The 24,870-nt window shown below is 40.3% G+C and overlaps 1 long non-coding RNA gene across 2 annotated transcripts; it reads left to right on the top strand.

The window, feature by feature from the left end:
* The first annotated feature begins 2,469 nt into the window (after positions 1–2,469).
* Positions 2,470–19,919, top strand: LOC125402202 (uncharacterized). Of its 2 annotated transcripts, XR_015737261.1 has the most exons (5): positions 2,470–3,093; positions 6,146–9,433; positions 12,604–12,756; positions 18,620–18,739; positions 19,856–19,919. It is a non-coding gene; the product is annotated as an uncharacterized LOC125402202 (long non-coding RNA). The 2 variants fall into 2 exon arrangements; XR_014999943.2 differs by having other exon boundaries at positions 2,471–3,093; positions 18,620–19,919.
* The last annotated feature ends 4,951 nt before the right edge of the window (positions 19,920–24,870 follow it).

The following is a 24,870-nucleotide window of genomic DNA, read 5'->3' as shown; positions in this document are numbered from 1 at the left end:
CACATGCCACAGTATATATCCAGAGGACAGAAACAACTGGCAAAAGTTGGTCCTCTCCTCTTACCACTTGGGTCTCAGGAATCAAACTCAGGCCCTCAGGCTTTGCAGCACAAATCTGAGACATAGCTCTGCTCCTGCTGCCCAGTTTGTTAGTGTTTGCTTGCTGTGGATGAAACCTTGGCTTCTTCTACCTCTTTCCTGTGTATGTGCACATGTTTCCCTATGCATACACTCTTTTTCATGCATGTTGTGGCCAGAGTAGGACACTGCATGTCATCCTTTATTTCTCTACACCTTATTTTTTTAAGGGACCCTCTCACCAAATCTGAAGCTCACTATTTTGCTTATTCCTGGTTTTGCTCCACTTTGCTTTATTTCCAGGCATGAGAATCCATGACTGTCTTCTGCATGGGCATTGGAGATTTGCTCTCATGTCCTCTTTCTTATACTATAAAATCTTTCATTGAATGAACCATTTCCCCAGCCACCAACCTTGATTTACTAGCATCACATGAATATTTTATGCATGGGCCCGGTTCTTTCCAACACTCTTGGCATTATTAGCAGGTGTGTCTGATTTCCAAGGCTATTTTCAGCTCATGTGTTGTCCGCTTCCCCCCTTAAGTTCTGTAAATCTTTAAGTCATATACTCCTTACAACAGGACTACGTTTTAGATGTCCTTGTGCTTTTCATTCTATGGCTTCTGGGTTAAGCTAGCTGATTACAATATAACACTGAGTGTCAGTCTCTGTTCCTGGGACAGAAGGATTTTCTCACTTGATGGAACTGCCTGTGTAAAAGTAGATGTAAGAATGTAGGGGGCCTCTTTTGGTAGCTTATCTCAGGTGTCATTGAGCAAAAATTACATATTAATAAAATGCACTTATAATTCTTTATGGCTTTTGTATACATGTAAATGAAGTTCTTGGGAGATGACATGAGAAGGTGGAAAGTTCAAGGCTGTTATCCCCTATAGGTCAGCCTGCAATAAATGACACCCTATCTAAACAAAAACCCAACAGAGAATGGTATCTATGTTGAATAGGGAGCTGCCATTAAAGCAACCCCTTATTGTTGACTAGATGTACTGCCCTTGAGGCAGTTCTGATTCTGTCAACACTACAGTCATGTTAAAGATACTCCAGCAGCTCCAGAAGACCACTCCAGACATTGCTAAAGACCAGTGATAGTTACAAACTATCTAAACAGCCTGCAAAGGCCTTAGCTAGCAGCACTCCTATACAAGACAGGTTGGAGTAAAGTCTAGATGACCCCGAAGCCATTTTTACCAGGGCTAGAGGATGATGTCACTGTCTTCTCCATCTCCCAGGTCTTTGATACAAACTCAGTCCATCATTTGCATTATGGGCTAGGTCATGATTACTATAATACCCTCTGCATTTGCATTATGGTCTATGTTACAACCACTATAATAGCCTTGTCATACACACACTCTTAGATCTATAAAATAACCTGTTAGGCTAAGCTTTTTCAGATAGTGTTTCATGTAGCCCAGGATGGCCCTGATTGTGTAGCTGATGGCCTCCTTTCTCATCCATTTTTACCCCCCATGTGTTCAGATCACAAACACGAATACTTCACTAGGCTTGGCTAATGTTTAAAAGTAGGCTGCTACCATTCTTTCACTTCATAATTTTGCAACAGGCCCATAAATCTTTTGCTATCATTTAATTTTTATAATAAGTATGGCAGTCCCAAGGTGATAGTGTGAAGACTATTAACTACGGGTTAGGGTCAGGGCCTAGAACCATAAGCTTATGACTCTCAAAACAGAGAGATAGCTCATAATAATTTGAATTTGGGGATCCAGATTAACTGGCAAACAGCATGCCAGTGACCTGTCACCTATTTATCATTTCATTTTTTTCCCCTTCCCTCCTCTCTCCTTTCCTCCCTCCCTCTTTCTGAAACTGTAACCCAAGCTCTCATCAAATGGGCTATATATCCCAGAATATCTACAACTCTTGACCCAATTGCTTTCAATTCCTAGTACTGGGATTAATGACATGGGCCACTATACCAGACTCCCTACTCATTATGTTGGACTAAGACAAAAGAATCAAACTCAGGTGGTTCTTAAATATGTATTACATGGATGTGTAGTGTTCAGGAATATAAGTTAGGAGGGCATTCCAGACACAGCGCTTACTTTTGGGCTGAGCAGAAAGACTGAAAAAAGGTGTCATAGTCAAAGGGAGTTGGGCTCTCTTAAAGAGTCTGCAAGGGCGGCAGGAGCATGGTCGCCAGATCTAATGCCACCCTTGGTTGCCGCCCAAAACGTCACCACTAAAATATTCCAGCCAATTTTGTTGACCATGTGTGACCAAACCAGTCTTCCCTACCGGAAGTGGAAGAGCCGGCGGAAGTTCTATTTCCACCAGACGCACTAGAGCAATGCGGAACTTCCACCCTGGGAGGGGACACTTCCGGTTTGCGCGCCCAGCCCCCATCCTACGGGTGCCGAGTGGGTGCGCGAGCTCAGTGCGCCTGCGAGCCGTCCCTGCATCCCGCGCGCATGGGGCGTTACTAACGGACAACTCCTTCCTCTGGGAGCTCAGATACAGGGATGCTTCGGGAATTGTGGATCCTCTTGCCCGTTATTGACTAATCCCCTCGGACCCAGGCCCTGGAGATGGTGAAGGGACCGGGAGGTGAATCTAGGTAGCTGCAGCTGTGGTTTTAGCTAAGAACAGCGCGAAACCTATTGAAGAATGTGTTTCCAGCTCACCTCAGTTTAAAAAAAAAAAAAAAGCAAAAAAACCAAACCAAAACAACAAAAAAAAACCTATCCGGAATGGACGCACAGACAGATTCGCTGACTTGACAGTCGAGTAATATCGATCTGGGAAAAAAAAAAAATAAAACCAAAAACGACAATTGGTGCACGTTAATTTGAACCAAATCTCCTAGGAGCCAAGACTAAAGGATCAGAGCTCACCAAAGGAGATTGCAACCCGGGGTACGAGTTCCTGAGAACATGCTGTAAATACGCCAGCGTATTTAATGTCACTTGGAACCTGCAAGTTAGGTAACATCCAGATCTCCTTCCCAAATGAAGGATCGTGGCACAGGTTAAGTAAAACTTCATACTTATTTACCAACGTGTGCTTGTGTGTGTGCGTGAATATAATAAACTTGTCTAAACCCTGACCCAAACTGACATTATTTGAGGACCCACTATTATAATGGTACTAAAAGTACAGTTGTTGTTTTTTTTTTTTTACACCCTCCTCCTTTATATCTGACACAAGCGCCTGCTGTGAACAGGCCCTACATTTGTGCTGCTCCGGACTTTGTCTCACAATCCTGGAGTTACAGGGCTGAGACACCCTGCTCAGCCTCCTTTGTCGTGGTGGGTTTCCCCGGTCCCCCAGACTGGATGTCCTTTAGCCCAGCTAGCCTTAAACTTGTATGTAGCTGGAGTTGGCCTTGAAACCCCTAATCTTTCATCCTATTTAAGTACTGGAAATGCTGGGAATACAGGGCTGTGCTAACATGCCTGGCTATGTTTTCATGTTTAAGCTTTGCTGGAAGCTTTGTGTAGTTACATGAAAAAAAAGTTTGGCTTCTTTCTTTCTTTAAACAACAAGCTTGTAATAATATGACCTTTGCCCCTTGTACTGACATTAAGACCTGAAGGCTGAAAGGATAGAAACTGGAAGAACCCACTCCTTCTGGCAGTTAACTGTGGAAATCACCATGTAAGATGTCTTAGATGACTCAAGGAATAGCAAGAGTCAGTTTCAGTGAGGATCTCTTAGTTATTCCCCTTTGGGAAAATGATGAAGGCAAGCCAGGTGTGGTGGTACACTTCTGTAATCCCAGCACTTGGAAGACTGAGGCAGAAGGAACACTGACTTAGGGTGGACTACACTGTGTATTCTAGTCCAGTCTGGGCTATAGAGTGATACCTTGTGTCAGAAAATTGAAAGGAAGAAAAATATTTTTTAAAAAGCCAAAAAGCCACAATATAAGAGGTGGGGATGTAACTCAATGGTACATTGATTGCCTAGGTTAGGCAAAGGCCCTGGGTTGGACCCCCAGCATCACCAAATCAAAAGGAGGAGAGAGTAAAAGTAGGTGTGCTCACCTGCCAAGTCAAGCTGAATCTGAGCTAACTGTCACTGTGAAGGTAAGGATCTACCTAGTGAGGGTTCTAATCCCGATGACATCATATGTGTTGCTTGGTAGCAAGTAAACAAAATTTTTACTGGCCAGTCCTCATGCCCACATGATACTTGAAATACAGTTTAACGTATTTTCTTCTTCCTGTGCCATAAATTACCCCTAAACACTTATTTACTCAGAGTCTCTAAAAGTTCAAAAATCAGCGTGATTTCTTCTCTTCCCTTAAAAGAAATGAGAGGGATAAGATATCTACCATTGTGTCCTTTGAACCCATCTTAAAGTCACATAGTAGTCATTCTGTGACAGGAATCACACAGACCAATCTGAACAGAGGGAGAGGAAACTTGGCAATGGTGTGATAGCCAGAAGTGATATTGGTAGGAACCGTCTTGAAGGCTAGCTACTGCCATCTCCCAAACTCTGATTTGAAAGCACACCCACACCCCTCATGCTTTTTGGCTATCTGGATCTTTTCAGAACTGGATGATAATTTCATTAGCACATTCATTGATTGGGTTGTTTGAATTAATTGTATATATCGTAAATCTAAATCCCAAGTCAGTTGTGCAGCCAGCAAAGATTTTCTCCCATTCTGTAAGCTGTCTTGGTTCAGTTACTGCTTTTGGCGTATAGAAGCTGTTTAGTTTTCTGCAATCATGTTAATTGTTAGCAGTATTTCTGAGTGACTGAAGTTCTTTTCAGAAAGTCCTGGCTCATGTTTTATCATGTGTATCCTACTTGGTAGTTTCAGAGTTAGTCTTGCATTAGGCTCTTTGGGTAGGGAGAGAAGATACAGATGTAGTCTCATTTGTTGACATGGGCAGAACTTGTTTCCCCAACACTGTTCAAAGAGGCTATCTTTTCCCCAGTGTATATTCAGGCATCTTGTTCAAAAATCACGTTACTGACTATGTAGATTTAAATGCAGGTCTCTGTTCTAGTCCATTACACAGGCGTCTGTTTAATAATTGAAGGGACAGCTAAAAAGAAGCCTCCTCAGCTGGGTTGTTCGCTGTCTTGCTCCTCTACCTCTTTTTTAATGGTATTTCTACAGACTAGTTAATTGCAGGCAGGGGGCATGGTGGTGGTATTATTTGAATGCATAGTTCAGGGTGGCTAAACTTGAGATTCTAGCTTGATGTTATGCCTCAAGCCTGAAATCCCAGTACTTAGAAGGTTGAGGCAAAAGGAATTCATATAGAGTTGAGGCCACAGTCTATGGCTTACATAGTACCTTTTAGCCAGTCTGGGCTAAGGCTATAAATCATTACCTTGATATAACAGACAAACAAAACAACAGAAAAATTAATGAACTCTTGATTTTCTTGATTTGGCCTTCCACATGCTAGTATTACAGGCAGGCACTAAACTATATACCCAGCTAACTTTTTTTTGCCTTTCCCTCTTTATTTTTTTAATTTATTTTTTTAAATTGAGCTATACATTTTTCTCTGCTCCCCTCTCTTCCTCTTCCTCTTCCCTCCCCTTCAACCTTCTCCCATGTTCCCCATGCTCCCAATTTACTTAGGAGATCTTGTCTTTTTCTACATCCCATGTAGATTAGATCCATGTATGTCTCTCTTAGGGTCCTCATTGTTGTCTAGGTTCTCTGGGATTGTGATTTGTAGGCTGGATTTCTTTGCTTTATGTTTAAAACCCACTTATGAGTGAGTACATGTGATAATTGTCTTTCTGGGTCTGGGTTACTGCACTCAAAATAATGTTTTCTAGCTCCATCCATTTTCCTGCAAATTTTAAGACGTCATCATTTTTTTCTGCTGTGTAGTACTCCATTGTGTAAATGTACCACATTTTCCTTATCCATTCTTCAGTCTAGGGGCATCTAGGTTTTTTCCAGGTTCTGGCTATGACAAACAATGTTGCTATGAACATAGTTGAGCACAAGTCTTTGTGGTATGATTGAGCATCCTTTGGGTATATACCCAAAAGTGATATTGCACCCAACTAACTTTTATTAACACCACTCTTTTTTAGATATCCTTGGATGGCCTGGACCTCATCGCATCGAACAGCCTGGCTTTGGACTCATTGGAGGTCATATTGCCTCAGTTTCCAGACTGCTGGAATTCTAGGCATGTGCCACCATGCACAGCTGTGTTCTGTATTTTGAGACAGGGGCTCACCTTCTAACCCAGCTGTATTGCAGCAAGCCTCCTGTCTGGTGTGGGTTTTCAGGTGGATAGAACCACACCCAACTTACTTTCTGAATCTTAGGATGTTTTGGCATTCCCCAAAGCTTGAAGGCTTTGGGGGAGACTTATGCTTTTAGGGTAGGTCATTGTTTGGGGCCACAAAAAAAGAACACCCCCCCCTCTACCAGGGGCGTGGCTAACCTAAACAAACCAACCAATCCTGAGGCTGTGCTCCCAACAACTTCCTGATTTAAGTCTCACACTCAAACCAGTTTTTCTCTTCCCCAAACTTACCCAGGGCCAGGTATCAGGCAACCAGATACCACTCCTGTACCCAAAGTCACTTAACTGTTCCAGTTTGCCAATGCTGAGCAATTTGTTGTGCCCAGGTGTGCCTTTTCCTCAGCAACGCCAGCAAAGACTTGACCTCGAACTTTGTCCACATTCTACTTTGTTGTTGTAAGAGCCCGGGTTACTCTGCACCTTTCCTGGTAGCCTACTGACCTTGAACTTGTGATTCTCCTGTGACAGGCTCCTGAGCGCTGAGAGCGCTGTGTATTCTCTCATTAACTTGTGCTCTACTACTTAGTAGAGTAGTAGAGCCTGGTATTTCCCCTTGGCCCCGATTAGCCATGGGCCACTCCTTCTCTGGGTGGGATCTGTGACTGTAGAACCATCTTCCTTCCAAGTTTCCTTCTATCCCCTCCTGGGGTTGTAAAATCTTTACCAACCCACCTTCAGCTTCTTCATCCTTCATAAGGACAGTTGTCTCAGAAAGGGGCTGTGGGCATAGGAAAGGTGATAAGCCAAAATGCCTTAACTTGCCTTGAGAAATAGAAACTCAGAGACTATTGGGATTCTCCTCTTTCCGTGGAGATCCTCTTGGTGGGGGACTGGCAACATGACTACAAGAGTCAGAGGTCCTGGGACCTGATGACTTGGTCACTACCTGTCACACCAACACACCTCCTAGAGACAAAGATGAGGGATTGTTATTAAGAAAGGATACTAGGGGCCAGAAGGATGGCTCAGTGGGCAAACCCTGATGACCCAAGTTCTATCCTTAAGACCCACATGTTAAAACAAGTTGACTCCTCCAGGGTGTCCTCTGATCTCCACATGTGCACTGAGGCCTGCATGCCTACATACCTTCAACATTTAGAGAAAGGTCATTAGGCCGAGGAACAAGCACTGTTGGCAGAGTGCTACCCTAATGTTCAGGAAGCTGTGGTTTCCGTCTGCCAAACTACAGAAAGTCTGGCTGGGAACTCAGTGCTGTACTCCTGCACTCCAGAAAGTTGGGTAGCTGAATCAGGAGTTACTGTCTTCTCTGGGGGCACAGTGAATCCTCTGCCATCCTGCATAGCTACATGAGACCATGAAATGCCATTAAAGGCTCTCTCAGAATTTCTGCTCATTTTCATTCTTTTCAATCTCTGTGTATTGTATATAAATGGGGGCAACACATGACATGGTGCATGTGTGCAGGCCACAGGACCTCCCTGGGCATTGAATCTTGTCTTTTACCTTTACCTGAGGCAGGGTCTCTTGTTCTCCTTTGCATATTCCAGGCTGCCTGCCCTCTTACCCTAGAAGAGCTGGGAATACTGCTGTACACTATTCCACTTGCTGGGATTAGAGGCCCACATCACCATCTGCTGGGTTTGACCCTCATTATCTTCTGCTACTTTATCCAATCTTGGACTTCCCATTGACCTGCCCACCATGAATTAACCTTTCTCTGTGTGGGATCTGTGACTGTATAACCATCTCCCTTCCAAGTCGGCTTCAGGTCCTCTTCGGATTATGAAGTCTTTTACCATTCCACTCCAACACCTGCATCTTTAGTATGCTCTGTAGGTGTAGAGGAAAAGGGCTGTTGGGGCACAGGACAGATAATGAGCCAGCTATCTAATACACCTCAAGAGATAGAGGGAAGAGACTTGGGACTTCTCTCTGGAGAGAGATCCTAATGGTGAAAGGCAGTGAAGGGAAATGACCCAACACCTGTAATCCCAGCTCCTGGGGAGGCAGAGGCAGGAGGAGCAGGTCATCCTGTGCTACACTGCAATGTTGAGGTCAGCCAGGGCGACCTGAATCCCAGTCTCAGAAAAGTTTAAAGAAAAATCAACAAAACAAAGAGGATGCTCAGGATGGTATCCCCACCCCCAAATCAGGCCACACCCCCACCAGAAACCGGCTGTGACCTGACAGCTCTCAGAGAGTTTGGTTCTCTCTGTCCCCAGTGCAGCTAGAAGCCCAACCCCTCTGATGTCCAGACAACCTTGACTTGCAGGAAAGCAACACTCTCTTCTCCCATTGTTCTTTGGATTTGAACTGTCTCTTTCCCTTCAGGGTTCCCATCATGCTGTGGATGGAGGCTCTTTCCTATGCTCTCCCAATTCAATCCCCATCATGGTGGCTTCTATCCATGAGCCTGTGGCTCACTCTAATAAAGCTCTAAAGGTGAATCACTTCAGCTTTGTTTCCTGTGATCTTGTCTTTATCTGTTATTTACATCAGGCAGCTTGTCTCTTAGGAGTTGCTAGAGGCAATTCACAGCTCTTTGAAAAAATACCTTTAGAGCCAGCCATGGTGGCCTTGCCTATCATATTAGCACTTAGGAGTTGGAGCCAGAAGGATCAAGACTTCAGGGTGATCCTCAGCTATAGGCCAACCTGGGCCACATGATCCCTGAAGACAACAACAAAGGTGGTCTTTTGAGTTGGGGACAGTCAGCCAAGCGACCCTTTCACAGTGACTGCACTGTCTTCATCACAATCCCACTGTTTTATCCTTTCTAAGCACTGCAAAGACCCAGCAGCTTTGGAGGACCACCACAGCCATGGCTAAAGACTAGCACAGACAGCCTGCACTGACCTGAAAATCGGCAAGAGAGCTGAGTACACTCTACATGACCCTCTCTGCAGCTACTTTTATCCCAGCCAGAAAGGTTCCAATAGATAACCTTCTGAAGGCTTGTGATTGATGTAACCACAATCCTTAATTTGAGTGACACATTGTGTCATTGATATAATACCGCTGCCATACACTATACCCTGGGTAAATAACTAGGCTGCAAGCTTAATTTTTTTTTTAAAGTTTTGAGACAAGATCTGGACTCAAGCTGGTATGTAATCAGATTTCTAGATATCTCTATATAGTTATTTAATTACTTTTATGTGCATTGATGTTTTGCCCGCATGTATGACTGTGCAAGGTGTCAGATCCCCTGGAACTGGAGTTACAGACAGTTGTGAGATGCCATTTGGGTACTGGGAATTGAACCCAGGTCCTCTAGAGGAGCATCCAGTACTCTTAACCACTGAGCCTTCTCTCCAGTTCCCAGGGTTGCATTCTGAACTACTGATTGTCCTGCTTTAACCTTTAGCCTGAGAGTATGGGTGAATGTCACCCTGTTTGCTTTTGGTTGGTTTATTTGAAACAGTGTTTCACTTTGTATCCCAGGCTGCCCTGGAACTCACACATAGGAGGGACTTAGAATGTGTATGGATACTGTCACCCTTGACTTTCTACATCTTCCAAAGCTTTCGGGTCTGAATAGTGTCCCTACCCCTGCTAGGGTCACTGAATCTCGGGAACAGGAAGAAGAAGAGCTCTCTACCCGGAGCATGTCTTTCAACTGTAAACCAATTCAGAGGCTAGAATGGAACAACTAACTTCCTGTGTAACCTAAAACAGTGGGGTCACAACTTAGTGGATTCAGGGTTACTAAAGCCCTGCCAGCACAGGAATGAAGTTTAATAAATGTTAAATACTAGTCTTTTCTATCAAATGTTGTAAAATCTTTTTATGTCCTCTACCTTTTAAAAGTTTTATGCAAATGTTTTAATCCCTCCATAACTAGGTAAAAACCTTTGTTACACAAAGTAAAGTGACTTAAGTGGGAGACCTCTTCCAGTTTTTCCTCATTTCATTTGCTCTAATTCTTTTCATCAAGCCAATCCCCCCAAAAAAAAAAAATCCTGTGACGTCAGATCCCAGCCAATGAATAAAAGTCACAGTCACCACCTCCCTTAAAATAAAAGCCAAATGTACTTCCTGGCCCATGTGCTTACATTTCTGAGCACACCCTTTTGATCAAGAGAAAAGTTTTGCCTTACAGAGAAGCGTTGGCTTTTTGGGAGTCTCTCCTTGTTCAACCCCGAGAATATTTTTAATGATTTGGGGCTTGTTAGGCTTTCAAATTCATATAGGGGAGTGTTCAGATACCCTCCCTTTGAAGGGATGTGTCTGCTGTCATGTTGTGGTGACAGCTGGGTTTGTTGATTCTTGATGTTCCTTCATAGAAAAAGAAAATAAGGGTGGTCACTGGACCCTCTCCTGAGTAGCCAGTCTCTCTTCCCAGCTAGCTATATGTAATTCTGTCCAAATCTTATGTTGCCTTGTGGGTTAGGGGGAGGAACTAGAGTATTTAAGGTAGGAAAAACTAGGGACAAAGGCTCCATCTATGCATCTATGGGGAAGCTGTAATATATACTGGGTGAAAAATTCAGGGGGAATAAACGTTGCTCAGTGGCCCATGCCCCTACAAGGAAAATCTCACAACAAATGATAAATGTATTTGTTAATGCGATTATGTCTTATGGTATTAAGAAAGGAAACCAGTAAGAAAAAATATTAGAAGGATACAGAAATGAAAACATTTTGGTTTAGAAAAGATTTGTGTGTGAACAATAAAATGGCTGAATGTTTCAAAATGTAAAAGAAAACTAGAAAGCACATTCACATTATGAGGATCTGAGTAAGTTATTTAAAGAATATAAAAGATGAGACATAGAGATGATATTATGATATTCAAGTCAGAGGCCAATACACTGATGTTAAACCTCTGCTTAAATAAATGGAGCTATCAATCTGCTCTTTATATCAATTTCAAGAACTGGTTAAAATGTTTCTCTGTCAAAGCTTATTTTGAAGTGATTGGATTTTGCCCAAATTTTATCTAAATACTAAACAGGAGTTAAAAGTACCAGACTGGTGTACCTGACCTCTGATTGTTAATGAAAATGGCCCCTATAAGGTCATAGGGATGGCACTATTTGGAGGTGTGGTCTTGTTGGAGGAAGGTGGGTTTTAAGGTCACTAAGGGTGGGTTTTAAGGTTTCAGAAGCTCAAGCCAGGCCCAGCGTCTCACTCTCTCCTCCTGCTGCCTGCCGATCTGGACTTTGAACTCTCAGCTACCTCTCCAGCACCATGTCTACATGCACACCACCATTTTCCCACCATAGTGACAATGAACTAAATCTCTGAACTGTAAGTCAGCCCCAATTAAACGTTTTCCTTATTAAGAGTTGTTGTGGTCATAGTGTCTCTTCACAGCAATAGAAACCCTAAGACAGTGTTCAGTATCTATACTTAGAGGCCTATGCTGATGTGGTAAGAGGAATTTTTTTTTGTTTTGTTTTGTTTGAGACATGGTTTCTCTGTGTAACAGCTCTGGCTGTCCTGGAACTTGCTCTATAGACCAGGCTGGCCTTGAACTCAGAGATTCCCTTGCCTCTGTCTCCCGAGTGCCAGGATTAAAGCTGTGCACCCCCACCTGGGAAGAGGAATTTAAAGGGAGAATATCCTCCCCGTGTCCTCCAAAGTCAGCTGTGTCCCAGGGGACTGCTCAAATGTTCTGTAACTGTGGGAAGTCACCAGCTGTCTTGTTCAGGAGGTCATGGGGACCCCACCCAGTGAACTCTAACCAGTGCAAGGAGGAAATGTTTCCTTAACGCCTCCAAGCAAAGCCATATTAAGCAAGGCCTTTATTCATTTACTTACTTACTTACTTATTTCTTGTCATGCAGGCAACAGGCAAAAGTAAGGCTAGTGGAGCCAGAGATTGATTCCTGTCAAACCCACATGATCTGGGAGGATCACATCCTCAGCTGGCCTTCACAATAAAACAAAGTGATTAATTTTGGTCATGTATATGATTTTAAACACCCAGACAACCCCCCCCCCAAAAAATACAACCTCAAACTAATATGATCAATATAGTATGTGGGTATTTTGTTATTGTTGCTGCTTGTTTTGTTTTTTTTTTTTTTTTTTTTTTTTGACAGTCCAAGGGTTCACATTCCACAGACTCTGGACGTAAATCCACAGAGACCTTACTTAGATAACTATAACTAAGAATGTTCTTCTTGATAAGAAAATGCAACCCAGATGTAAGACTTCAGATCTTGCCTCAGTTCAAAACTGCAGTGCCTATCTGCAGCCAAGAGAGAGAGACCACTACTGTTTAACATAATAATCAAAAGACAACTAAGTTTCTCTGTTCTCCCTAAGTGTTCTTGTGAGCTCCTCAAGAGTCTAGTGGATGGATTCTGATTTGGACATTTAAGACATCCTGTGTTCTGACTTCCCTGGGTGCTTCGCCTAGGACTTGTAAAGCAAATGATTCCCACCTTTCTGTCTTCATCGTGACTCCCCTGGCACCAGGCAAGTACTTCTTTTCCTTTCCTTCCTTTCTTCCCTCCCCACACCTGGCTGTTATCCTGGGGTTACCTCTTGGAGGAAGAGGGGGATGGTAAAAGCAGGAGGTGAGACTTGACCGGACAATTTACTGTGTGAGGGTGGGGGAGACGACAAAGAAGAGTAACCAGTTTATCTTTTGGCTAAAAGCCAGAAAGTTTCTTGGAACTCTTGGCAGTCTCATCCTTGCCAGAGGCCAAAGATGCCAAAAATCTTATCTGGTTCATAAATGATTCTAGGATTACCTCTGTGGGGGGGGGGCGGTGTGGGCAGTGGTGTTAAAATTGGCAATGGAAGCCCGTTAAGAGAAAACTAGCCCGGCATGGTGTAACTTTTTATAGGGAAGCAGAAGCTGGTGCATCTCTGAATTTGAGGCCAGCCTGGTCTATATAATAAATTCTAGGACAGTCAGGACTAGAAATTCTGCCTCAAAAAACCAAAATAAAACAAAACAACAACAACATAAATATAATGATGAAGAAAAAGAAAAAAAAAGGAAGATACTCATTTTGGTTGAGAAGAGTTGGGTCAGACCAATCTTCTGGACTAGGGAGCACCCCTAACAATGTGGTGATATCTCATATCACCTAACAAATCATATCACTCTATCACTCTAACATATCACCATATCACTCTAACAAATAAAGCTTGCCTGAAGATCAGGGAGTGGAGGTAGCCACTAGTTAACCATAGAGGTCTGGATATCTGTATAGACAGACAGGAAGTGATATGGTTGGGTGGAGAGAGGAATATGAGGCTGGAGGAGACATGAGGTCTACCCTTTTTGGTTGAGGAGTTAGCAAGGTAAGAGTTGGCTGTGACTTGCTCCTTTCTCTCTCTGATCTTTCAGCATTTGACCCAATATTTAGCTCTGAGATTTTTATTAAGACCAATTAGAACTCATGCAAAAATAGTGCCCAACTTTATGGCATGAATTCACGAAAAAGCCACTTGCCTGTGGTTTTGCAATCACTGGCACACGCCAGAGCTGCATGCAGGGGCTCCTGCAGGAGTCACTGTCCTGCCAGCTAGGTTTTCTTTTTTTTTCAAGTCTCTGAGCAAGTTTGGGTTTTCCTGTTGTAGCTTCTCTACAACAATCTCCAACTGCACCCAAAATCCAGAAGTGCCTGTGCTCTAATGCCACAGGACATACCTGGCCTAGACCAGCCTGCTCTGTCTTCAGGCCACTCCTGCCTGTTATAATTATCTTCCACACAATCCCACATGCATTTTTCAGACAGCCAGCTCCCTCTCCCACACAGGTTGTGTGTGTCCCCTGAACCTCCCTCTCAAGCTGTTGCCCCACTAGGTTGCTGCCTTGACACCTGCTCAGGCTTCTGCTGTTGTTGCAGCTGCCATGGCTACACACTACAGCTGCAGCTGTCCTCAGCCCGGCTGTGCACCGCCTGCATTCTCCACAAAGCCCATAAAGCCATGCTATGCGGCAGCAGCCTAACACTCCACCATCAGCAGATTGGGTGAGACAATTGGGAATTGTTAAGGGGGGATTAGTTTAAAAAAGAGAGTGTTTTCTCCCATATTAAAAAAAAATGGGAAAGAGGCTGGGCACTGGTGGTGCACGTCTTTAATCCCAGCATTTGGAAGGAAAAGGCAGGTGGATCTCCGAGTTTGAAGCCAGCCTGGTCTAGAAGAGGTAGTTCCAGGACAGGCACCAAAGCTATAGAGAAACCCTGTCTTGGAAAATTTTTAAAAAGGGAAACACTGTTATGATGGAGAGAGTTAGGTCTCTGTATGATTACACAATGGATGGTTTAAAATTTGGACAATTAAATGAAGGGATAATCAGTTTAACCAGGGTTGACATAATGTTAATTATCATTTTGATAATCTTTACTGTTGGTTTCATAATTCTTGTTTTATCTCTAAAAAAGTTGGTTGATATGAGTTCTAAGACATAGGCCTTAGAAAAACTTATTAAAACAAATCACAGAGATATTCAGATCCAGACAGAGGAATTTAATGGAGAACCACTTTCAGTGTTGCATTATAAAGTTAGGGAAGAACAGCCTAAGGTTTTCAACCAACCAACTTTAATTTATATAGTCACCTTACAGGAACACCTGCCAAATGATAGATATCCCCAAGGCTGTACAAGAGTTAAATAGACTCCTGTGGAAAGGGTAAATTTAAGGAGATTCAAGGAAGTGATAGTTTCATATGACATACATTCACCTTTTGTGAAGCAAATGTTAAATTCACGGTCAACTTGTAATAGAATTATCCCTCAAGACCGGAGAGACTTGGTTACAGCACTTTTGGAGCCAGGTCCTCAATTACAGTGGAGGATCTGGTGGAAAGATGAGACTAAGACTATTGAACAATCAAGTAGTGCTAAAGGTATGGAAATCTCCCAGGACCAACATCTTGAAGAGGGACATTATGCTGATGTACAAAGGCAATCTCTATATGATGACCACAACCTGAATTTATGCTGTACAGAAACTTTGAATGATTAGGACAGAATTGGAGAAGTAGAAAAGAAAATTTAGTCATTTACTAAAGTCATATAAGGCCCAAAGGAAACCTTCAATGATTTCATAAAAAGATTGACATCAGCAGTATATAGAATGATACCAATCAGAAGCTAGACAAATAATAATTGAATCTCTGACTTTTGAAAATACTAATGCACAATGTGAATTGGTAATTACAATGTTAAAGGCAAGATCAGCACCCTTGGAGGAATGGATCTGAGATACATTTAATACTGAATCTTATGACCATGATGATGCTTGCATAGGACAGGTGATTTCCAGAGATTTGCAGAAAAATTGAAATATCAACTGTTTTAATTTCAGTAAATACAGTTACCTAAAAAGAGATTGTAAACAGGGCATTCCTAGAAACAATGTTTTTTTCTAACCATAATCCAAACATAATCCTTCTGGATTATGTAGAAGGTGTGGCAAAGGCAGGCATTGGACTAATGAATATAGATCAATAAGAGACTCAAGGTAACTCTTTGCTGTTGAGAAACTCCTTGAGAGGCCTCTCGCAGGCCCCCATGCCAAATTCGGTTCAGTTTCCTGTAACCATGGAGCAAACTCCTTCCCAGAGCAATTAAAGAACCTAGTGCCTATTGTAAGAGATCACACTGCTCTGGATGATAGAAAGCTATAGAAGAGAGGACAAAAAATTCAGGAGAAACCATAAAGGAAATATTTTGGCAAACTTCTATAAATGAGCAAAGACAAAAATTAAAAATATGAATAAATGACTTTGTCATTGAAGGTAGACACAGGTGTGTATGTAACAATAATTACTCCAGAATCTAGGCATCCAATTTGGTCTCTTCAGGAGATAAACATTCAGCTTTTAGGGGTTGGAACTCTATCTCAGGTAAAACAGAGTGCAAGATGGATGGAATGTGTAGGGCCAGAGGACAAGGAGAAATATAAAAGCCATATGTTACTAACAGCAATCCGTTTGTGGGAATGTGATTTGTTATAACAATGGAATACTAAGATTAACATTCCCCCAATATTAGAAACAAACCACAAATTATTGTATGTCTCTGAAAAAAATATTAGGTTTTATAAAGAACAGTCATCAACCATTCAGGCTGTTCAAGAACAGGGCACAAAAGCTGCTGATCTTTCAAAGGCACCAACAGCCCTACCTTTAAAATGGTTGACAGACAAACCTGTATGGGCTAAGCAATGGCCTTAAACAATAGAGAAACTGCAAGCCTTAGAACAACTGGTACAGAAACAGCTAAATACTCAGCATATTGAGAATCAATCAATCAATCCTTGGAGTTCTCCTGTATTTGTTGCAAAAAAATCTGGAAAATGGAGAATGGTAACAGATCTAAGAACTATTAATAAGGTGATTCAGCCAACTGGGATCCCTACAGTTTGGAATTCCTTTGCCTTCTTTATTACTCAAAGGATGGCCTCTTATATTTACTGATTTAAAAGATTGTTTCTTCACTATACCTTTACAAAAAAAGACAGAGAAGAATTTGCTTTCACAGTGCCTAATTATAATAATTCTTAGCCTGATAAGAGTTAGCAATGGAAGATTCTCCCACAAAGAATGTTAAATAGTCCCACCCTGTGCCAGTATTTTGTATGTAGGTCATTGGAAATGATATGTAAGCAATTTCCTCAATCTATAGTTTACCATTACATGGGTGACCTCTTATTAGCTGATTCAAATGTAGATCCTTTAGAAAGATTGTTTGAAGAAGTAAAGAAAAAATTGCCATGTTGGGGAGTACAAATTTCTCTTGGGAAAAATGTAAAGAGGAGATTCTTTTTGATTATTTAGGCTATAAAATAAGTTACAAAAAATTAGGCGTCAAAAATTGCAAATTAGGAGAGATTGATTGCAGATTCTTAGGACTTTAAAGATTGTTATGGCCCACTATTGGGGTAAGTCTTGACGAACTGAGAAATTTGTTCCAAACCTTAGATGGTGACAAAGACTTAAAAAGTCCCAGGAAATTATCAGTTGAACCTGAGAGATAATTGCCTTGTGGAAGAGAAATTACAGAACGCATACTTGGATGGATGGATCCAAAGCTTAATTGCATTCTGATCATATTACCATCTAAATATTTCCCACAGGATTATATGCTATTCTCATAGTATTGATGGATTTTTATGGACCCTCTTAACATAGTACTGATTTGCAATATGCAGAAAGAGTTGTTTTGAATATTGAGACTACTGAATTTGTACCAGATGATATAGAATTAACTTTACTACTTATTCATTTACAAGAAATAATCAGGAATAGGAATCATCCCACATACTTAACACACATCTAATCAATCCATATGGGTCTGCCAGGTCCTCTAGCACAAAGTAATGAAGAAATTAATCAACTATTGATTGGAAATGTGCTAGAGACTTCAGAATTTCATAAAAAAAAATCCTGTCAATAGCAAAGGTATAAAAAAACGACTTTTTCATCACATTGTAACAAGCCAAGGAAATTATCAGGAAATGTTCTTTATACAACCAAACACTACCACCTGCAAAAAGTAACCTAAAGGGTATTGAAAAGAATAAAATCTGGCAGATTGATATGTTCCATTTTTTAGAATTTGAAAAACTAAAGTATGTACACCACACCATTAATACCTATTCAGGTTTTCAATGGGCAATGGCTTTGAGTTCATAAAAGGCGGATTTGGTAAATACTATCTGCTAGAAGTTATGGCCATCATGGGTGTACCTGTACAAATTAAGATTGACAATGCTCTAGCATATGTCTCTAGTAAAATGAAACACTTTTTTGCTTACTGCAATATAAATTATATTATAGGTATTCCACACAATCCTACAGGGCAAGCAGTTACAGAAAGATAAAATCAAGCTCTAAAGGATATGCTAAATAAATAGATATGCTCAATAAACTGAACAGGGTAATAAAGACTCCCAGAAACAGACTGCATAATGCTTTATTAACTTTGAACTTTCTAAATGCTAATGAGAAAGAAACAGCTTCAGAGAGACGTTGAGTAATAGAAAAAAAAACAACAGAATTAAATCAGCAAATATATACTTTAAAGATGTATTGACATCAGAATGGAAATCAGGACATTTGTTATGTTGGGCAAGGGTTATGCATTTGTTTCCACAGGATAAGTTATGAATACCTTCAAAATTATTAAAGGTCTGATTTAAACAAGAGAGACCTATTGACTAGAAGAGATGATAGCTCATCAAGCAGAATGGTTGTTCGATCTAAACTAACTTTAAAAGTAATAAATGCTTTTCATTTGATTAGATATAACTTGCCTAAAGGGAACCTCCCAAAAAATAAGGTTGGAGAAGGGCTTTATTTTTTGTCTTTTCAGGAGAATAGAGGCATTCAGCTAAGGAATCTGAAGACTACTGGACAAATGAGACATCTGAAGAAAAAGGACAAATCATTCAGAAAAAAAAGTCGCAAGAAAAAGAGTAAATTGGCCTATTAGGTATATTACATTTCCAATAGGATAAAATTTCATAAATCTTTCCAAATATCTGTTTTTTCTTTTCTCTATAGACATATAATGCAAATGTTCTTTTTGTAGTCCCAGCCCAATTAAAAATTAAAGCTAGCTTTGGCATTGGGTGTGGCTCTCTTCTCTAAACCCAAGGATGCTTATTAAAGTAAATTCCAAATCTCTTGTTTCATGTCAGAAGAGTCACCTGATATGGAACAGAAGAAAAACAAATACTTAAGGACTATTTTATTGCCACTAATTGCATAATCCTTTTATTTTATTTTGAGCCTTTTACAGCTTTTCTTGGTGTTGGTGAATGCTGTTCATTTGTTCCTGGCTGCCCTGACCCAAAATAACCACACAGAAACTGTATTATTTGTAATACTGTTTGGCCAATATCTTAAGCATATTATTAGCTAGCTTTTATATCTTAAATTAACCCATTTCTATTAATTTGTGTATTACCACATGGCTGTGGCTTACTGGGCAAAGGTCTGGCATCCTCCTGCAGCTACATGGCCTCTCACTGACTCTGCCTTCTTTCTCCCAGCATTCAGTTTGTTTTCCCACCTAGCTCTACTCTGCCCTAACACAGGCCAAACCAGCTTCTTTATTCATTAAACAATAAAAGCAACACATAAGGACTTTTCACATCATCTTGGGGTATAAATATTATCTCAAAATTTATAAGATTAATATATATATATGTATATATATATTTTAAACTTTCTGTCATGATATTAGTGGTCATATAGAATACTTATTGTAGAATAAGTCTTCACGTAGCTTCCTATACATGATTCCAGGTTTGAGTCTCTATCAGGTAACTAGGAATTAGATTTTTGTACTCCGGATGTACATAAAAAATATTGACCCTTTAATCTCTGAGATCTGTTGAATATGACATTTAAAATGTTTAAGTTTTCTGCAGTGAACCAAGACCATACTTAATTTTGAGGTGGCTAGCTGAGTTGATCCAGCCTCATAGACTACTCTATCCAGACTTGAGACAGCCCTGTAATTTTCCATTACACAGAGACTGGACAACAAATGATACTGCTACCTGTCCCAGGATTGAAAATTAAACCACATTTTTCTTTTCAGGATCCCCTAAAGATGCTGTCATCCACAGACAACAAGAAATAAATTTAAGAACATGATACTCACATTCCTAAGAGTTGGGGTGGTTGGTTTTTGTCTCTCATTAGGTTATATATATTTGTCATTGTTTTGTGGGGTTGGTTACAAGTTGTTATTGGCAATGGTCAGGAAAAAACGAACAAAGATTAGATTCAGAGTTCTTGTTTTGAAAAGGAAAAAGGGGGTACATAGATACATAGGATATAAAGGTTGATTTGAGTCTACTCTGAAAAGAAAAAGGAGGGATATAAAAATTGGATAAAAAGATAGATTATTGAATCTACTTTTAAACAAGAGAAGCTCCTTGTTTCAAATATTTTATATTGATATAGATCTTTGTATATTGATACAAATTTGAGATTAATTTGTTAGACTATACTGTATCATACAATTCTAATTTTGTTCAAGGTATTGTACCTATACAACTCTTTAACAATATAATGCAAATTTCTTGTCCTTGAAAGCTTTTATTGCTAAATAATTAGAATATTAAGGATTGCAAGTTAGTAGTTAGGCATTACAATCAAACTTGTAATTGTATTAGGTATTTTTCAAGGTCAAACAGAAATCTGTCTATCTATCTATATCTATATCTATCTATCTATCTATCTATCTATCTATATATATATATAGAGAGAGAGAGAGAGAGAGGGGTCATCTTCAAACACTTCAGAGATTATGGCATTTAAGATGTTTTAATTACATAGGTTTTTTTTATGACAATGAGACAAGTCTGATCCTGGCAGCATGAATCTACTTTGGAGAGAACGATAGGTATTGAAGAAACTCCACATGGACTTTACTTTCTGTGTGGAAAAAGTAATCAACTGGGCAAGAAAGTGCCCTTGCCTTGACTGCTGACAGTATGTTGTCTTAATTGGACAAGCAGAATACCAAAGAAAGTGACTGCCAAACTTTGCTAAGACAAAGAGGGAAGCCCTTCAGAATATCCTGCTTCACAGAAAAGTCTTTCAGATATGCTAAGCATGTAAGCCAAAGATGGATGCCCCAATGTTGCAGAGGAACCTTGGGTGACAATCCAGGCAGTCCACTGTTTCTGTCATTTCTCACATTTTTTGGGAGTTTCTTGCTTACACTTCCAGCTTATTCAAGTAATACTATTTCCTTCTTGGGTCTCTGATGGAACTGAAGACTTTATAGTTTTCCTTTTTTTCCAGATTCAGAAAAGAAATTCACTAAAGAGGTATAAAGTATATGAGGTGGGGAGACATTAAAAGATAGTTTGGTAATGCAAGTTAGAATAGAAAGTGAAGTCGGTACATCCTTTTAGACTCATCAAGATAGGATGAATATGGAGTATTTTCTCTGAATTTTTCAATTAGTAATGAATTAGACATTGTTGGTGCATTTACTGCCTGTATATATTGTATGTAGTTTAGTTTTTCTTATAATCTTTTTTTAGACAAAGAAGGGGAAATGTGGTGATATCTTCTTTGTACTCAAACAAATAAAGCTTGTCTGAAAATCAGAGGGTGGAGCTAGCCACTAATTAACCACAGAGGTCTGGATGTCTATACTGACAGACAGGAAGTGATACTGCTGGGCAAAGAGAGAAATATAAAGTGGGAGGAGACATGAGGGTGGCCCTTTTGGGCTGAGGCATTAGCAAGGTAAAAACTGGCTGTGGCTTGCTCGTTTCTCTCTCTAATCTTTCAGCATTTGCCCAATATCTGGCTCCAGTTTTTATTATTTTTTTTTATTTTTATTGAGCTCTACATTTTTCTCTGCTTCCCTCCCCGCCTCTCCTCTCCCCCCTTTAACCCTCCCCCAAGGTCCCCATGCCCCCAATTTACTCAGAAGATCTTGTCTTTTTCTACTTTCTACTTCCCATGTAGATTAGATCTATGTAAGTCTCTCTTAGTGTCCTCATTGTTGTCTAAGTTCTCTGGGATTGTGGTTTGTAGGCTGGCTTTCTTTGCTTTATGTTTTAAAACCACCTATGAGTGAGTACATGTGATAATAGTCTTTCTATGTCTGGGTTACCTCACTCAAAATAATGTTTTCTAGCTCCATCTGTTTTCCTGCAAAATTCAAGCTGTCGTTGTTTTTTTTCTGCTGTGTAGTACTCCAGTTTGTAAATATCCCACATTTTCCTTATCCATTCTTCAGTATAGGGGCATCTAGGTTGCTTCCAGGTTCTGGCTATGACAAACAAAGCTGCTATAAACATAGTTGAGCACATGTCCTTGTGGCACAATTGAGCATCCTTTGAATAAATACCCAAAAGTGGTATTACTGGGTTTTGAGGAAAGTTGTTTCCTAATTATCTGAGAAATTGCCACACTGATATCCAAAGGGGCTGTACAGCTTGCATTCCCACTAGCAATGCAGAAGTTTTCCCTTTTCCCCACAACCTCTCCAGCATAAGGTGTCATCAGTGGTTTTGATCTTGGCCATTCTTACAGGTGTAAGATGGAATCTCAGAGTTGTTTTGATTTGCATTTCTCTGATGACTAAAGATGTTGAACATTTCTTTAAGTGTCTTTCAGCCATTTTAGATTCCTCTGTTGAGAGTTTTCTGTTTAGGTCTGCACTCCATTTTTTTTATTGGATTATGTGTTCTTTCGGTGTCCAATTTCTTGAGTTCTTTGTATATTTTGGAGATCAGACCTCTGTCTGATGTGGGGTTAGTGAAGATTTTTTTCCTATTCTGTAGGCTGCCGTTTGTCTTGTTGACCATGGCCTTTGCTTTACAGAAGCTGTTCAGTTTTAGGAAATCCCATTTATTAATTGTTTCTCTCAGTGTCTGTGCTGCTGGGGTTATATTTAGGAAGTGGTTTCCTGTGCCAATGCATTTAAGTGTACTTCCCACTTTCTCTTCTATAAGGTTCAGTGTGGTTGGCTTTATGTTGAGGTCTTTCATCCATTTGGACTTGAGTTTTGTGCATGGTGATAGATATGGGTCTATTTTCATTCTTCTATGTGTTGATATCCAGTTATGCCAGCACCACTTGTTAAATATCCTTTCTTTTTTTCCATTTGATATTTTTTGCTTCTCTGTCAAAAATCAGTGTTTGAAGATGTGTGGATTGATATCTGGGCTTCTGTTCAGTTCCATTGGTCCTCCTGTCTGCTCCTATGCCAATACCAGGCTGTTTTCAGTACTGAAGCTCTGTAGCAGAGTTTGAAGAGTAGGGATTGTGATGCCTCCAGAAGTTCTTTTATTGTACAGGATTCTTTTGGCTATCCTGGGTTTTTTTGCTTTTCCATATGAAGTTGAGTACCATTCTTTCAAGGTCTTTGAAGAATTTTGCTGGGATTTTGATGGGTATTGTGTTAAATCTGTAGATTGCTTTTCGTAAGATTGCCATTTTTACTATGTTAATTCTGCCTACCCAGGAGCATGGGACATCTTTACACTTTCTGGTGTCTTCTTCAATTTCTTTCTTCAAAGATTTAAAGTTCTTGTCATACAAGTCTTCCACTTGTTTGGTTAGAGTTACTCCGAGATATATGTTTTTTGTTCTTTTTTTTATTATGTATACAATATTCTGTCTGTGTGTATGCCTACAGGCCAGAAGAGAGCACCAGACCCCATTATAGATGGTTGTGAGCCACCATGTGGTTGCTGGGAATTGAACTCAGGACCTTTGGAAGAGCAGGCAATGCTCTTAACCTCTGAGCCATCTCTCCAGCCCTACTCCGAGATATTTTATGCTATTTGTGGCTATTGTGAAGGGTGTTGATTCTCTGATTTCTTCCCCAGCTCATTTATCCTCTGTGTACAGGAGGGCTACTGATTTTTTTGAGTTAATCTTGTATCCTGCTACATTACTGAAAGTGTTGATGAGTTGTAGAAGCTCCTTGGTAGAATTTTTGGGGTTGCTTATGTAAACTATCATATCATCAGCAAACAGTGAGAGTTTGACTTCTTCTTTTCCAATTTGTATCCCCTTGATCTGCTTTTGGTGTCTTATTGCTCTAGCTAGGACCTCAAGAACTATATTGAACAGATATGGAAAGAGAGGACAACCTTGTCTTGTTCCTGATTTCATTGGAATCACTGGGAGTTCTCTTCATTTAGTTTGATGTTGGCTGTTGGCTTGCTGCATACTGCCTTAATTTTGTTTAGGTATGTTCCTTGTATCCCTGCTCTCTCCAAGACTTTTATCATGAAGGGATGTTGTATTTTGTCAAATGCTTTTTTGGCATCTAATGAGATGATCATGTGGTTTTTATTTTTCAGCTTGTTTATATGGTGGATTACGTTGACAGATTTTTGGATGTTGAACCATCCCTGCATCTGTGGGATGAAGCCAACTTGATCATGGTGGATGATGTGTTCTTGGATTCTTGATGTGTTCTTGGATTCGATTTGCCAGTATTTTATTTAGTATTTTTGCATCAATGTTCATGAGTGAGATTGGTCTGTAATTCTCTTTCTTAGTAATGTCTTTCTGTGATTTGGGTATCAGGGTAATTGTAGCCTCATAAAAAGAGTTTGGCAATGTTCCTTCTGTTTCTATTGTGTGGAATAATTTGAGGAGTATTGGTATTAGTTCTTCTTTGAAAGTCTTGTTGAATTCTGAGCTGAAACTATCTCATCCTGGGCTTTTTTTGTTGGGAGACTTTCAATTTCTTCAGCAGTTATTGGTCTGTTTAATTTGCTTATCTGGTCTTGACTTAATTTTGGTAAGTGATATTTATCCAGTAAGTTGTCCATTTCCTTTAAATTTTCCAATTTGGTGGAGTACAGGTTTTTGAAATATGACCTGATGATTCTCTGTATTCCCTCCGTGTCTGTTGTTATATCCCCCTTTTCATTTCTCATTTTGTTAATTTGGATATTCTCTCTCTGCTCTTTGGTTAGTTTGAATAAAAGTTTGTCTATTTTGTTGATTTTCTCGAAGAACCGACTCTTTGTCTCATTGATTCTTTTTATTGTTTTCTTTGTTTCTGTTTTGGTGATTTCAGCTCTCACTTTGATAATTTCCTGCCATCTAGTTCTCTTAGGTGAG

The sequence above is a fragment of the Myodes glareolus genome, chromosome 2, assembly GCF_982192425.1.
Source record: "Myodes glareolus chromosome 2, mMyoGla1.1, whole genome shotgun sequence".
Lineage (NCBI taxonomy): Eukaryota > Metazoa > Chordata > Mammalia > Rodentia > Cricetidae > Myodes > Myodes glareolus.
Note: the sequence above shows the minus strand (reverse complement) of the source record. Positions and strands in the feature narration are given on the sequence as shown.